Consider the following 13770-nt stretch of genomic DNA (forward strand, 5'->3'; position numbering starts at 1 on the left):
TTGCAGCTTGAGTCAGTGCTTTGATTTGAATGTGCATGTTGGAATTCATCATGATTCCCATGATGCTAAAGGTCACAAAGGTCAGTTCTCCATTTATTTGCAAGTTGTAATTTCCATTTCATAAAATGCTTCCTTTGCACCCAGCCCTGGATGGTCCATAATCCATCAGTTGTCACAGAGCAGCATACACGAGCGTGCAGACTGTGCAAGGTGGATTCTGGACTTAAAAACAAGGCTCTGCTGTGGAGCAAGGGGGAAAAAGACAAGTCCTTCTGAAAACAAGATGTGACACTAATATCTGCAGATTCTCTCTGTTACTTCTTAAATCTTCCATAGAGGGAATTTGGGAGCACTAAAAATGACCCTCACGTAATTTTTTTTATGGCCTAAGAAGCTCTGCAGTTGTGTAACTATTTAGCTGCAGTATCTGAGATCCTGACCCTGGAGGAAAAAGGCTGTGCCTTGCATAACAGCAGATAAAAGGAATATTTTGTTCCAGATTCATGCACGGAATTTAGTATCAATGAATGCTTTTGTCTTTTTCTGCCTACGCCAATGCTAAGATAGCATATAATTATTACCATTGTTCAGAGCTTTTAGCTCAGATGCTTCAGAAGTGTTGAATTGCTCATAAGCTGTGAGAAGACCAGAGTCCACCCAGAAGAGGGCACTGGTAAACACACATGCAGGTCAACATCAAACACAACGGACAATCACAGCACAAAGCACTTCACTCTGGGTTTTAGGATAATTCTTCTCAGTTCCTCCCTCATTCTTTATGCTGTCACCACATTTTCTGGGTGGGACCTTAACTGATGTGCAATGAATTGGAGAAAAAGGACGGGCAGCCTAGAATTAAAGACATGGGGGCTGTTTCATGAGAACAGATACTCCATTTTACCAGTATTATGTCTTGTCAGTGAGAAGGAGTGCTTGTTCCAGAGGAACAAACAGCTGTAAACAGAGGATTCTGAAATCACATGGTGCTGGAGAAAGCTCTTGTCTGAATTCCTATAGTAAGTGGTTGTTTTGTGTCTTTAATGGATGATACAGGGTATGCAGCTTCAGAACTTGATACCGCATCAAAAAAGATTAGATCCAGGATAAGTTTATGCTCTGTTTTAAATCTCCCCAGCAATTTTTGAGCGGTTAATTTAATGCCGGCAAGGATGATGCCACATTAGGTACTGTTCAAGCTCCTGTAATACGTGTAACATCAAATATGAATGCCATACCCACAGCGAATATAAAGCATCATTAAAGCAAACTTCTGACAAAACTACACACACTGAGTAATTCAAGAGAAGCTCAGTCACACTCGAACCTTTGATCCAGATCTCATTTATCCTGTTGAGTGATACTGTGGAGCTCAGATCTAGAATAATGATAGGAACACAATTTTGCTTTAACTCCATACCATTTGTCCCTAGTAAGTACATGTAAGGTGTTTGTACTCTTCTTCAAATGACTTGCCACTTTATAGAAATCTGGTCTGGTTTCTGGTTTTCAAATGTTGCCATAATGCCAGACAGGATTTACAGTTTGGATATATCCTACTGCTGACCCATTCTGTGGGCTTGCTTCTCCAGTGAGACTAAAAGGTACAGTGTCCCTTGCACAGACTGTCATTCTGCACCTCTGGGATGCGTGGTGTGAGTTGTCTGGGGTGGGGGACAGGCTGGTCAGGGATTCATAGCCAACCAAGGGGTTCCTAAATGAGTCTTAAATCATGAGTTTGCATTTCTCTATGATGTGCTTCCATTTTATTTTTTTTTTAGCAAACTTCCAGAAGCATTTTGCTTTGGTTTTTTCCTCCCTTGAAGGAAAAAAAAAGTGTTTTTGAGGAGGAAAAAAAAAAAAGGGACTGTTTACTTAAAATCCAGGGTTTCCTGTCAAAAGACCTGAGAATTTTTTACCACTCTTCTCAGTCAGTGAGATCATTTACTGGTTTCAAGACATCAGATTTCTATAAATGCTTCTTTAAGATAAATATTGTTAGGGTGGGGTTATTTGTTAGCAAAAAAAAATAAAAATCCACAAGTGCTTTAATAGAGAAGAACAGTGTGTTTCCATTAATGTGTATGAGGCACACAAATAGCAGATGAATCATAGCTTAGCCATATATTTCCTTAAATGCAACTCCTCTTCTAGCATGCTAGCCTACTGCCCAGGTGGTCTAGAGATAATTGTAGAGAATGATCCCTTTTAACAAACACTACATACCTTCTTGTAAGATCTTTGGTTCGAGTTTGTAACTTGGCTGTTTCTATAGTGAGCGGGGAGAGAAATCTCAGTCTCCAGTGGGTAGAATCATAGAATCTTTAGTGTTGGGAAAGACCGCTACAATCATCTATCTAGTCCAACTGCCAGCCCATCCCCATAATGCCCTCTGGGGGTCTTCCTCTTGCTGCAGGTTACACAAGTCAAGACAGCTGGGTTCAATTACAGCCTCACCTTCGAGGTGGCTCAGGTGACAGCAGGTAACTTCTACAAGCTCTGAACACATTTGCCTGTGCATGTGGGATCTCACTGACTCCCATAGGAAAGCAAAGGCAAAGTCCCCTGAACTCAACTGGATGCTTTGCACCCTCCTCAGGGAGGTTTTGATCCTTCTTGAAACATATGGGTGATTCACAAGATGAATCACGGATCTAGGGGGTAATAATCTAAATTATTAGATTCTCTTGCCAGCTGAGGATATTCCACATTTGAGTGTTTTGCAGCTGATAAATATGTCTTTAGTGAAACATTCCACAGCAGTGGTGACAAATAGGCAATCAGTGGCTCTGCTGCTCATACGTCTCTTTTTTGCTCCTGTGTACGGGATTGTTTTAAGAATTTGGAAGACTCCGGGTATCTGTTAGCCAAATGACCTGCGGTATCACATTCATGAGCTTGTACTTTTGATCAGATAATAGGGCAGTTTTTCAAACCAGTGCATTAGTCATACATTGTCTTAGCACCACTGGAACATGTAAAACTTTCTCAAAAATGAGGCCCCAGGCACGTGCTGTGCGAACAGACCCTACTGAATCCAATCACATGAATCAAGTCCTCTGTGCTAGGGGTATGCTGAAGCACCTTGATGATTTGGGTGCATGTTAAAATTGAAAAATAAAATGCATGTACAGCCCCATGGGGGAATTTCTGTTCTGGTTTAATTTGCAAGGAGCTTGGAAATGCATTTTCTGTCTGACTTTTGGTTTATCCCTATAGATGGGGCACATTTGACCATGTGACACCACAGCAGAATCATGGAGCACAGGGCTAGGAGGGGCTTTCTGGCCCATCTGTTGCAAAGACTGGGAGATCGAAGCCCCTCCTGAGATGTATGTCTAATCCAGTCTTCAAAACTACCTACAGTGATAGCAATTCCAGAGTCACTGCAGAGAGATCTGACATCCAGAATTACTGCCTCACGTTTCATCAAATTTCCCAGGCTGCAGCTCGAGTTCATGGCTTTTGCTGTCCCCACAGACAGGTTCTCTCCTTTCACCTTCTCAGCAGCTTTTCAAGTAGTTTGAAGACTTAACCATGTTTCATCTCAGTCTTCTCTCATTTGTCTGAACAATTCTCCCCACTTTTTTTTCTGCAAGTCCTTGTGAAAGTGCATGAGAAGCTCTGGTTCCTACCTAGGAGCCACGTGCTTTGCAATTTCAATGAAGATGGTCCCTTCACTACTTCTGCTCCCAAACCATCCATACTGGGAGCATAAAACTCCCAGTAACTGATCTCAATCTGGTGGAAAGTTGATGTACTCTGAGGAGTGGGGACTGGCTCAGCTCTGGTGATACTCAAGTTGCGCCAGGGGAAGTTCAGGTTGGGTACCAGGAAATATTTCTTCTCTGAAAGAGCGGTGATGCAGTGGCACAGCTGCCCAGGGAGGTGGTGGGGTCACCATCCCTGGAGGTGTTCAAGAACTGTGGGGATGTGGTATTGAAGGATGTGGTTTAGTGGGTGATAGTAGTGGTAGGTGGACTGTTGAATTTGAGGATCTTTTTCCCACCTTAATTATTCTATTCTATGTTTCTGTATTTGTATGTGTTTTTTTTTTTATCTGCTGCCATCTTTCAGTCCCAACATGGTTTCCATTCAGAGGGAAGGAAGTGGACTTTTAAAGCAGAACTTTATGAGTGTTTGGGGATTTTCCTGGATCAAAGGAGCTATGTAAATGTATGACGAGTATTTTGAATAAATATAAACAAATGTGGACTCAGGCTGCCTTTCTTGAAGTATAGAATCTGATGAAAGTGGCTTATAAAATGATGTGCTAGCATAGATTGGATGCTGAAAATAGGCATTTTTCAACTGAAAACCTCATGAGCTAGTAAACTAAAAGAATACTGAGTAAATACAGTAATGGCTATTTTGCATTTGTAATTTGATGTTGACATTGTGATGTGTTTTTTTTTAAGTGATACTAAGTATATGCTGCTGCTTCCTTTTCAAGCAAATTCTGCCCTACTTTTCCACTTTCCATTTAATGAACAGATGTGAAAGTTCATCGTATTATTTTTTTCTGGTGATCAGAAATAATGTCCTTCTTAGCAAAGATAATTGTTGTTGGAATTAACCAGACTTATCTATGTCACCCAAGCTTACAAATCAAGGTTTGAAAATACCAGCCTGAAGTGCTGGGACCAACACACTGTGGTATGTAACCAAGCTGCCTGGAAAGAAGTGTGACCACCTTTTGAAAGACAAGATTATGTGCTCAAAAAAAGAGAAAATAGAGTAAGATGGGTTAAAAAAAAATAGAGAAAAATCACACTGGAAAAGCTACAAGGATTTAACTATGAAGACCATTACAGTAACCTCTTAAAGGGAACGTGGAGTCTACACGTCTTGATATTTTCAGATTAAGATTTTATGTATTGCTGGAAGGGATTATTTAGATCAGTGTAAAATATGATCTTGCAAGCTTCATCAATCTCTTCATCACTGCCTTTCTCATGGACACTGTTCTTGAAGCCAGAGGGATAAGTCCTGCAGGATGCTGAGCCTCCTGGTCTCAAATGAGCAGGACTCTTAGCACTGCAGGCACAAGCACTTCCAGCAAGGTTCGTTTGCACATACCTACAACTCAGCGCGTTCTAAAACCTCTTGCAGGATCAAGGCCAAGAGGCTCACGCTTTGGCAAGGTTCATTCAGTTCATTGAAAAAAAAGGAGAAAAAAAAAGAAGAAAGCTCCAATCTGGATCAGATTAAGGAATCGGAGTTTTGTCCAGGGGAGGCCACTACTCATTTGCAGTAGTGCAGTAAACTGCCTTTACATGTCTGAATGAGTGAGCAATCTCATACACTGGTTTGTGGCCAACAGAGAACATGGGATGAGCCAAGGAAGAGCCTTATCTTTATTATTTTCCCTTTATCCTTGGGCTACAGGGAGCCCAGGTCTTTGGCCATTTTCCATTTTCCACGCTGCAAGAATCTGCCCTCTCTACAAGCACAGAGAGGCAGCTGAAGGCATGCTGTCGGTACAGGGGTCAGGCAACAACATCAGGAGCATTTCAACAGCCTGCCACCATCAATCTGAGCTTCTCTTCTTACATGATATCAATGGTAACCATATTCCCACCTGTGAAAAACTTGGAGCACAGATCCTACTTTATTTCAATGCTCTGTCTCCCCTAGAGACTGCCAGCAACCCAGCCATTCCCCCTTTGGAATAAGCATTTGAAGCCTCCAAACTCCATGCAGAAGCAAAGGGAGTTGGACTAGATGGCCTTTAATGGTCCCAACTCAAATGATTCTATGATTCTATGTCTGTGATGAGCTCTGCTCTTTGTTAGGGCCATGGCTTATGTCTAGGAGGAATAAGAGGGTAGTGAGAGAAAGAAGGAAACTGTTTCACAAGGCAATGGCTCTTAAAGGACAGAGAGCCATGACCAAGCATGCCATGATGCTGTGGCACTCTATCAAGATGTGCCCAGCATGAGGCAAATCACTGGATGGGTGGTGGGAGGGCATGTTGCATGCCAAGATCGAAGGATGCTGCATGCAAGGATGGGATGCCTCCCAGACATGCAGGAGTGAGGCTCTCAGCAGTACCCACAGAAGAAGCCACCAAGGAGAATCACAAGCTGTCCTTCTGATGCCCTGGACTTTAACAGGATTTAAAGGGTGGGATTAATTGTAGCTACAGGCTACAATTATGCAGGCTTGTAGTCAGAACTATTTACCTGTGTTTTCTCTACAGTCAGGTGGGAATGAGACATCTCCAGAGGACACTCCATCCCCACAAAGATGTCTCTAAGAATGAGCTGTCCATAAGAGTTCTCTCTGTGGAATTAAGGTCTGCTGAACCTCATGTAAGTTCATGTCCTGTTGGTGGACTCTGATTGGTAAGGACAGCTTACTGCAGTCTTTCCTAAATTGGGCTTCGGGAAGAGAAAGATTGCTCCTTTCACAGTGCAAAACACAGTGAGGAATAGAAACGAAAATGGACTACTGTGCCCAGGTCTGGGGCCTCCAATACAGGAAAGATGTGGAGCTGTTGGAGAGGGCTCAGTAGGGCCACAAAGATAATCAAGAGGAAGTCAATGCTGGAATGATGCTCAAATGTCCCCAGTTCTGGCCCATGGGCTGGCAGCCAGGACCTTAGTTTTTTGCCACCTGTTGGTGAAGCACAAAAACCTTGTCAAATCACTTCATTTCTATTCCTCTCCTGACTCACAGCTGACTCAGGACCTTGAAGTGTCAGTGTGAGAGTGAGGACAGAGAGGTGCAAAGAGAGACATGTGCATGTGTTTAGCAGGTAGGGAAGGAGCAGGTGAGAAACATCCCCAGCACAGCCCGAGGGCACTTTTCTGACCTGAACTTTCAGCGGGTGGGAAAGGTTTGGGATTTTTTTTGCACCTTATGGTTAGGTTTAAGTTTCCCCTGTCCCTAGAGAAGACTGCATATGGCCCTATTCAACCTCCTGCCCTGAAATGCTGCAAGAAAACCTTACAAATACCTTCCCTGCAGATCCTGCACCCGCACATGTGGCAGGAGCAGAATCAGGCCTGCAGCTACTTTTCAGACAACTGCAGAGTGGTGCAAAAACACAGAATGCTGTAAAAACCAATAACCTTTGAAGCACACCCCCTGAGTAATTACCCCATTCCCATCTAATGACTTAAAGATGTTATATTCCTCTCTGATTTGGCAACAACAAAGATTTTGACCTTATTAAAACCAGCCTGTCAGGAAACTACATGTCATCCTCTGAAAAAAAATAAAAATAAAAAAAATAATAAAAAAAGAAATAATAAATTAAATAATTTAAAATCTCTGTGAACAATAATTCAAGATACTGTAGCTGAAGACCCATGATTTGTTGTAGAGTGTCTGGGTGGTCCTGAGGCAGGAGATGACAACACTAGCTCTTTCCTTCGCCCTTCTAAGAAATGCTTTGATGATTCTCTAATATCCTAAGAATATCCCCCTGTGATTCTGCACTGGGACGAGGCAATCACAGAGCCAGGATAATGCATTCCAGTTTTACCCAGGGTCTTGCTAGCAGGGGAATAGCTCAGAGTGCTTCGTTTCAGATGTCTGTACAGAACCCGTGAGCCAGGATGCATTCACCAGAGCTTAAATAGTGATGTGGTCTCAAAAACATCCACCAACTCACCCCCACCCTCTGCACACATCTGGCTGCATACCTGATTTGTATGTGCAATTAAGGCACTCATCATCACGGCTCAGATAACCAAATACTTGTTCCTCTGGTCGTTGGAGAGATAATGATTACAGCACTTAGTCAAAGTAAGTAAGAACATCAAGGATGCATATACAGATGAGCTTAGAATTGCAAAATTCTCATCAGTAATGCCATCTGTGAAGTTTTTAGGAACCCTGATCGTTATACAATATGGAAAGGGCTCATTTGATGGCACCACAATCAAGCAGCTTTGAACCAAACTTCAAGAATGAGCTGAATATATCTCTTTTGTCTGTATTTTGCTCACACTACAACAGCCCTACATGCAAAACAACCTGCATTTTTGGGGTGGTCAAATTCATAATCCGTATTTCATTTCTTGGGTTCAACCTTTCAATTAATTAGAAACAGAATGACTCAATCTGCCCTCTCCTACGCACATTCAAGTTTGTTTGGTATTGTGTGGGCCCTGTGGCTCAAATATTTTTTGCAGATGCACAGAATTAACCATGCATGTTTAGATGTGCTTAGGGAACACATACATTCGTAGAGATGTATATATTTGACCCTGTCACTTTCTTGTTAAACACTGTAAAAGATATCGACTTTCCTCTCCAGATTTTAAAATGATTTAGAATAGGCAGCACTGGGGAAACACCTAAAACATCCTGTCAAATTAAGCATTTTCTCCAAGACTGTTCTCTAAGACACACAATTATTTCAGCTAAGAAGATGCCTGTGCAACGTATTAAGGAACAGAATGAACAACAAAATATAAACTGGCTTAAATGGATGTCCAACATACTGCATTTTTCCATTTGATTTTAATTTTCTTTTTCCATCTCCATGTTCTTTTTCCAGCTCCACACAGCATTTTTTCTCTCCACTTAGTTTGTATCACATTTTTCTCTCTAATTCACTGGGCTCACTTTCCTGCTCACTGCTCGTTATTTTTCCAGAGTGTCTCTTACTAAGAACAATTAAGGTTGGGTCAGATCTCTAAACCTGTTATTTGGAGCAGCATTGAATGCAAGCTCGTTCCACTGAACAAAAGCACTGGCTTCTTTTCCCTTCAAGCAGACTCGCTCTCAAAATAATAATAATAATAATGAGGAAAAAAAAAAGGTTCATAAAGCACATCTACCAGGCAGAAATGGGAAGAACATTAAACTGCTGCACTGCCCATTAGGAAAAACTTCTCCAAAAGAGCAGGGTGATGCACTGGCACAGGTTGCCCAGGGAGGTGGTGGGGTCACTGTCCCTAAAGGTGTTCAACAACTGCGGGGATGTGACACTGAGGGATGTGGTCAGTGGGCAATATCAGTGGTGTGATCTTACAGACCTTTTCTAACCTTAATGATTCTATGTCTTAGAATCTATGTATTCTAGTCTACCTGTGATGCTAAGGCTGAGTTCCTTCCCCCTGCTTGCAAAGCAACTACGACAATACCAGCCACGACACAAGAGTTTCCAAGCACTCAGAAAGCCTGGAGATGTCACTCGTGACTCACACAAAGCCACTTGCTTGCCTGCGGGGCTGGAAAGGCTGCACAAGCTTTCCCTGCTGGGTGTCATAACCAGGACCCTGAAGTGTCTCCGCAGAACTGAGCCAAAGAATTCCGTGAGCATGGTCTGCACCATGCCTCTCCATGGTAGTGCTATGCAAAGCATCCCTGACATCTAGCAGCTCACAAGAAATTGGCTGGGTTCCCTCTCTTTCCAGCTTAATGGGCTCAGACCCCAGGTATAATGCTTACTTTGTTCAGTTTTTCAGGAGTTGTAAAGGGGAGATGTGAGTTAAATCAGAATTTGGCCTGGCATTTTCATAATTGCAGGAACCCAGCTTTTATAGCATTGAAACCATATGAATTTATCTAATCCTACCACTCCTTTGTCCCAGTGAGTAACTGGACTTGGAGCACAGCTGCTCTTTGAGGTCCCGCTGAGTTTTCAGTGTGCAGTGCTCCCTGTGCTGCTCCTTTCCTTACCCTTCTCTGTGTTAACAATGACAGCTTTACGTGTGCATTTCCACTGAATTCTAATGACAGATTTCTTTTTCTTAATGGTAACCAAGTGATTTCACTGGAAGATGCTTCTGTTTCGTTATGGATTTTATCTAGCTCTGCTAAGCCTGAAGCTTTACTCTGCAAATCAGCAGACGTCTAGGTTTTGAGGATTTAGATACCTGATAGATATGAAGGTCACCCAAATGCATACGTTCAACTTAGGACCACTGTGTTTTCGATGAAGGTTAAGAGTCTGAATGAGGAGATTGTCCCCAACCCATTCAACACGGAAAGAACAACACTTCCTAATGGAGAATCTCCTTTTGTATGAAGAGCTGCTGCGATTTAGGGAGTGCAGGTGCTTTACTACCCACTTCTGCATTGAAGAAATCCAACTCTCCCCGGGCAGAAGCCCACTCAGCACCTCGTACAGTGTCTGCAACTGCAGTCAGCCTTGCAAGTTTAACACAAACCACGCTCTTCACCCATCCAAACAGCAGGGGAGAAGTGCTACCGTGTATTGAATTTTCTTGGCCTGTTAAACCAGACAACTTATTTCTCAGCTGAGTGACTAAGAAGAGCTTTACAGAGCCCTGTTAAAGTGCATTTCAGGTTTAGAAGAATTCCATTTATGAGAGGGTATCCACTGCGCTTTCCCTTCTTATCTGCTTGATATGAGTCAGAAAGACAGTTGTTTTTCTTTTGTGTGCAATACACAATATGCCACAAGGAGTCATACTTAAAGGCTCCAAAGAGCCAATCCTCAGAACATCTGGCCAGTGAAAGCCCTGGATATGGAAAATATAAATGTCAAGGCTCATATTTATAAATTGGAAGGGCCATGACGACATCTGCTAACAAGCTCTCTTCCAGAGCCCATTTGTACATGGTTATGCGCAGGCAACAATAAACATGTGCATGGATCACATGCACGGTCTGCACTCCCTTTCAGTTTCCGAAGGAACACACACTCCCATAACACACAAATGCTCTGTTCTCACAACACAAAAATACAAGTGTTTGCAAACCTCACAGCAAAGCTCTTGCATACCAGACCACAGTGGGACACGCTGCTGGAACAGACTAAAAATAGATGGAGAAAAAGCCTTGCATTAACACAGAAGACAGTTAAACTCATTTGGCGTTAACTCTTCCAGTGGAATAAACACTCTGCTGCTTTTTTTTGCCTCTCTGCACAGGAGACATTTTGTACTATAGCTCCAATCCTGAAACCTAATATTTATGGTGGAATCATTGCAGATGGGAAGCCTTACATACAGTCTAACCCATTCGATTGCGGTAGCTTAATATTAACATTAAAACAAACTGAAAATAAACTTACTTCTCCAGTTTTTTCTCAACTTAATGCCAACTGTAAGCACGTATCTAATGACTTAGAAAAATGATCCAATGCGTTGTCATAAAGGTTTTACTAATCATTTCATTATTATGGGTGTCTAGAGCACAGTTCAGAGGTGCAAAAGGTGAATCTACACTTGCATATGGAAGGTAGAGACCATGCTGGGCATGAGATTGTCCAGAGCAAATGCAAGCCCCCAACGCTTCTAGCACTGATCACAGTCATGCAGACTGCCCACGAGGCTCCCAGAAGGAGGAAGAATATCAGGCAGAAAAAGCATGGAGTGCTTTACGATGACCATGAATTTAGCAAGGAATAAACGCTGCCACACTGTCTTATCCAGCAGGAAAGCAAAAGACATAGAAAGAATCTTAGCTATACCTCCTGCAGTCTGCACTACTGCCAGACGTCAAAGAGATGCTGGTTACTAGAGACATGCTCCGTATCAAAGAGGTTCTGCTGAAGGCTCCCAAAGCACACACTTCCCATTGATATAGACTGACAGAAGTAATCTGCAGTGCTTGTAGGACTGCAGCCTCCTGTGGGATGAGCCCAGAGAGGAGGAGGTGGCATCCATGGTCCAGGGGTCTGAGGATGAAGATGGAAATGGTGAAGTGGTCCCTTTGTACCCTTCTCTGCCAACCACGTGCAGCCAGCATTAAGCAGGGCAGGAAGAACAAGTACAGGAGAATGAGAAAATTCAAGCAGAGAATGGGGAAGCGTGGAACTGGAAAGTAAACAGGTTGTTCAAGATTAAGAGCATTCTGGCAGCGGGTGTGGAAACGAGACAGCATTGGCCGGGAAAGAGCAGAACAAGTGGGGATGTGCATCACTGGAAAAATGACAGTGAAGAGATTATCAAAACTCAGCAGCTGCTCATTTTTGAAACTGAATCCTAAGCAAACATTTTATTTTTGCTGCATCAGGCAGACCTTAAGCGGTTTAAAAAGGCTTGCTATGGCAGGACTATGTTTAACCAAAAATACATACAAATGAGACACATGTACTGCATATAAACATGCAGTGTGGACTACCTTTACTCAACGTATGCCAAATGAAACGTAGAAAACAAGAAAGGAAGTGAAATCTCTTAATAGGTTCCATAAAACCTCTTGTATTGTGTTTTCAATCTCAATCAGCATCAAGAAGGAAGGAGCAGAAAGTGTTCTTGGATACCCAGTGCTGAAAAATACCTCACTGTTCAAAAATCTTAGCTTTTATGTCCAATTTTGTTACTTGCTCGCCTTGAAAAATATGGGTTTAATATTCATGATGGATTTAAGCTTCATGAAAATAAAATACCTAACACATTGCCAATAAAGAGTTTGGTTTCACGAAAGAATGAAATCTATATTCCAATTGTCTACTTTCATGTGCTTTCATCTATTTTTAGTGTTCTTTATCTGACGAATTGATTTTCATGTATTTATAGCTTTCATTAATTTCATAGGTTATACATACAGCTTCACACTCATCATGGTGGTGAGATATATGAGTGAAAATAATAAACATGCAAAGCCGTTGCTTGTATTTTTTGAAGTCTGCCAGTCTCTGTGTTTCATCACACTGGATCTGCATATTGCAGAGAACGTCAGCAGCATTCAACTATGTAAAATCAACAGAACAAAGTAAAGCATACGTTTGTGTTTCTGTATCTAACAGGTGAAAGTGTGCCTGCACATCTCTCCAGCCCCATCTGCAGAGTAGCAAATTTATTCTTTGACTTTACAAGGGGAAAGAAGTTATCACTCATGGCCAGTTGACAGGGAGGGTCTATTAGCATGGAAATGCCAGAGTTTTGGACACAAATTTCAAGATTTCCCATCTGTTACTGCAATGCACAAGAGAATTCTGTGCTGAGCACAGGTTTCACAGCCTTAATTAATACGTTGTGTGCACTCTGACTAACCTGATAATCCAAGAAGCCTCAACAAAAACTGTCTAGAGACAGAGGATATGTCATCACCATATCATATGTTATAGTCAGGAGATTTGTTTCTTATTTATACTGCACTAAGTTATACTGTGATGATATTTTACTTCCACGGGAGGGCTTGAGCACTTAGGGCTGGTGAGAGGTGCCAACATCAGTGCTTGTTGAAAGGAGACATCAAGCCATCTGCTCATCTTAGAGGGGGATCAAGTGGAAACAGCAAGGGACTAAGGAGGGGAAAGTACAGAAAGCAAAGAGCACACCTCATGCTTTGCTCTTTGCTCAGGAGGAGCTGAGGACCCACCTTTTCACAGAAGCATGATTACTTCTTATGATGCACTGGCATGGGCTGCCAAGAGAGGTGGGAGAGTCGCTGTCCCTGAAGATATTCAAGGAGAGAAGTTGCACAGAGTGACATGGTGGAGAAAGGTCACAGGCATGGCTCAATGGCTGGATTAGATGATCTTATTAGTTTTTCCAACCTTAATGATTCTGTGATCGTCCCTGATTGGAGGGAGAGGGAAGGACCAACTCACACTGTTTTAGTGGCCAAAGCATCTTCTTTGGCTCCCAGATAGATATCCAACAGAGTTCACTGAAAACTGGCCAAACTAAGAGCAGATTCTAGGCCAGTCCGAGATGCAAAGATGCCACCTGCAGAGGAACTGGGATGGAGAATTGTTCAAGAGATATTCCATGACCACTCAGCTGACAAACTATCCCTGCTGCCAAGCCATGAGATTATCCTGGTATTTCTGCACCATGCTCTGGAGACTGAAGGCTGTTACTGATAGGGACGGCGATCATGAAAGTTTCCTGAGGA

General features: G+C 42.5%; 1 protein-coding gene and 1 long non-coding RNA gene across 3 annotated transcripts in view; one reads left to right on the forward strand and one right to left on the reverse strand.

Moving 5' to 3' along the window:
- The window catches only part of LOC121111455, a 186565-nt gene extending 173377 nt beyond the window's left edge, over positions 1-13188 (forward strand). Inside the window, exons 4-5 of one of the 2 annotated variants that reach the window (XR_006939998.1) lie at positions 6200-6311; positions 9723-13188. This is a non-coding gene — a long non-coding RNA (uncharacterized LOC121111455). Of the gene's footprint in view, positions 1-6199 lie in introns of both variants that reach the window. The other variant, XR_005862056.1, reaches the window with a different exon arrangement.
- The window catches only part of TRABD2B (TraB domain containing 2B), a 256233-nt gene that overhangs the window by 5705 nt on the left and 236758 nt on the right, over positions 1-13770 (reverse strand). The gene's annotated exons all lie outside the window — the stretch shown is intronic.

Source organism: Gallus gallus, chromosome 8 (genome assembly GCF_016699485.2).
Source record: "Gallus gallus isolate bGalGal1 chromosome 8, bGalGal1.mat.broiler.GRCg7b, whole genome shotgun sequence".
NCBI lineage: Eukaryota > Metazoa > Chordata > Aves > Galliformes > Phasianidae > Gallus > Gallus gallus.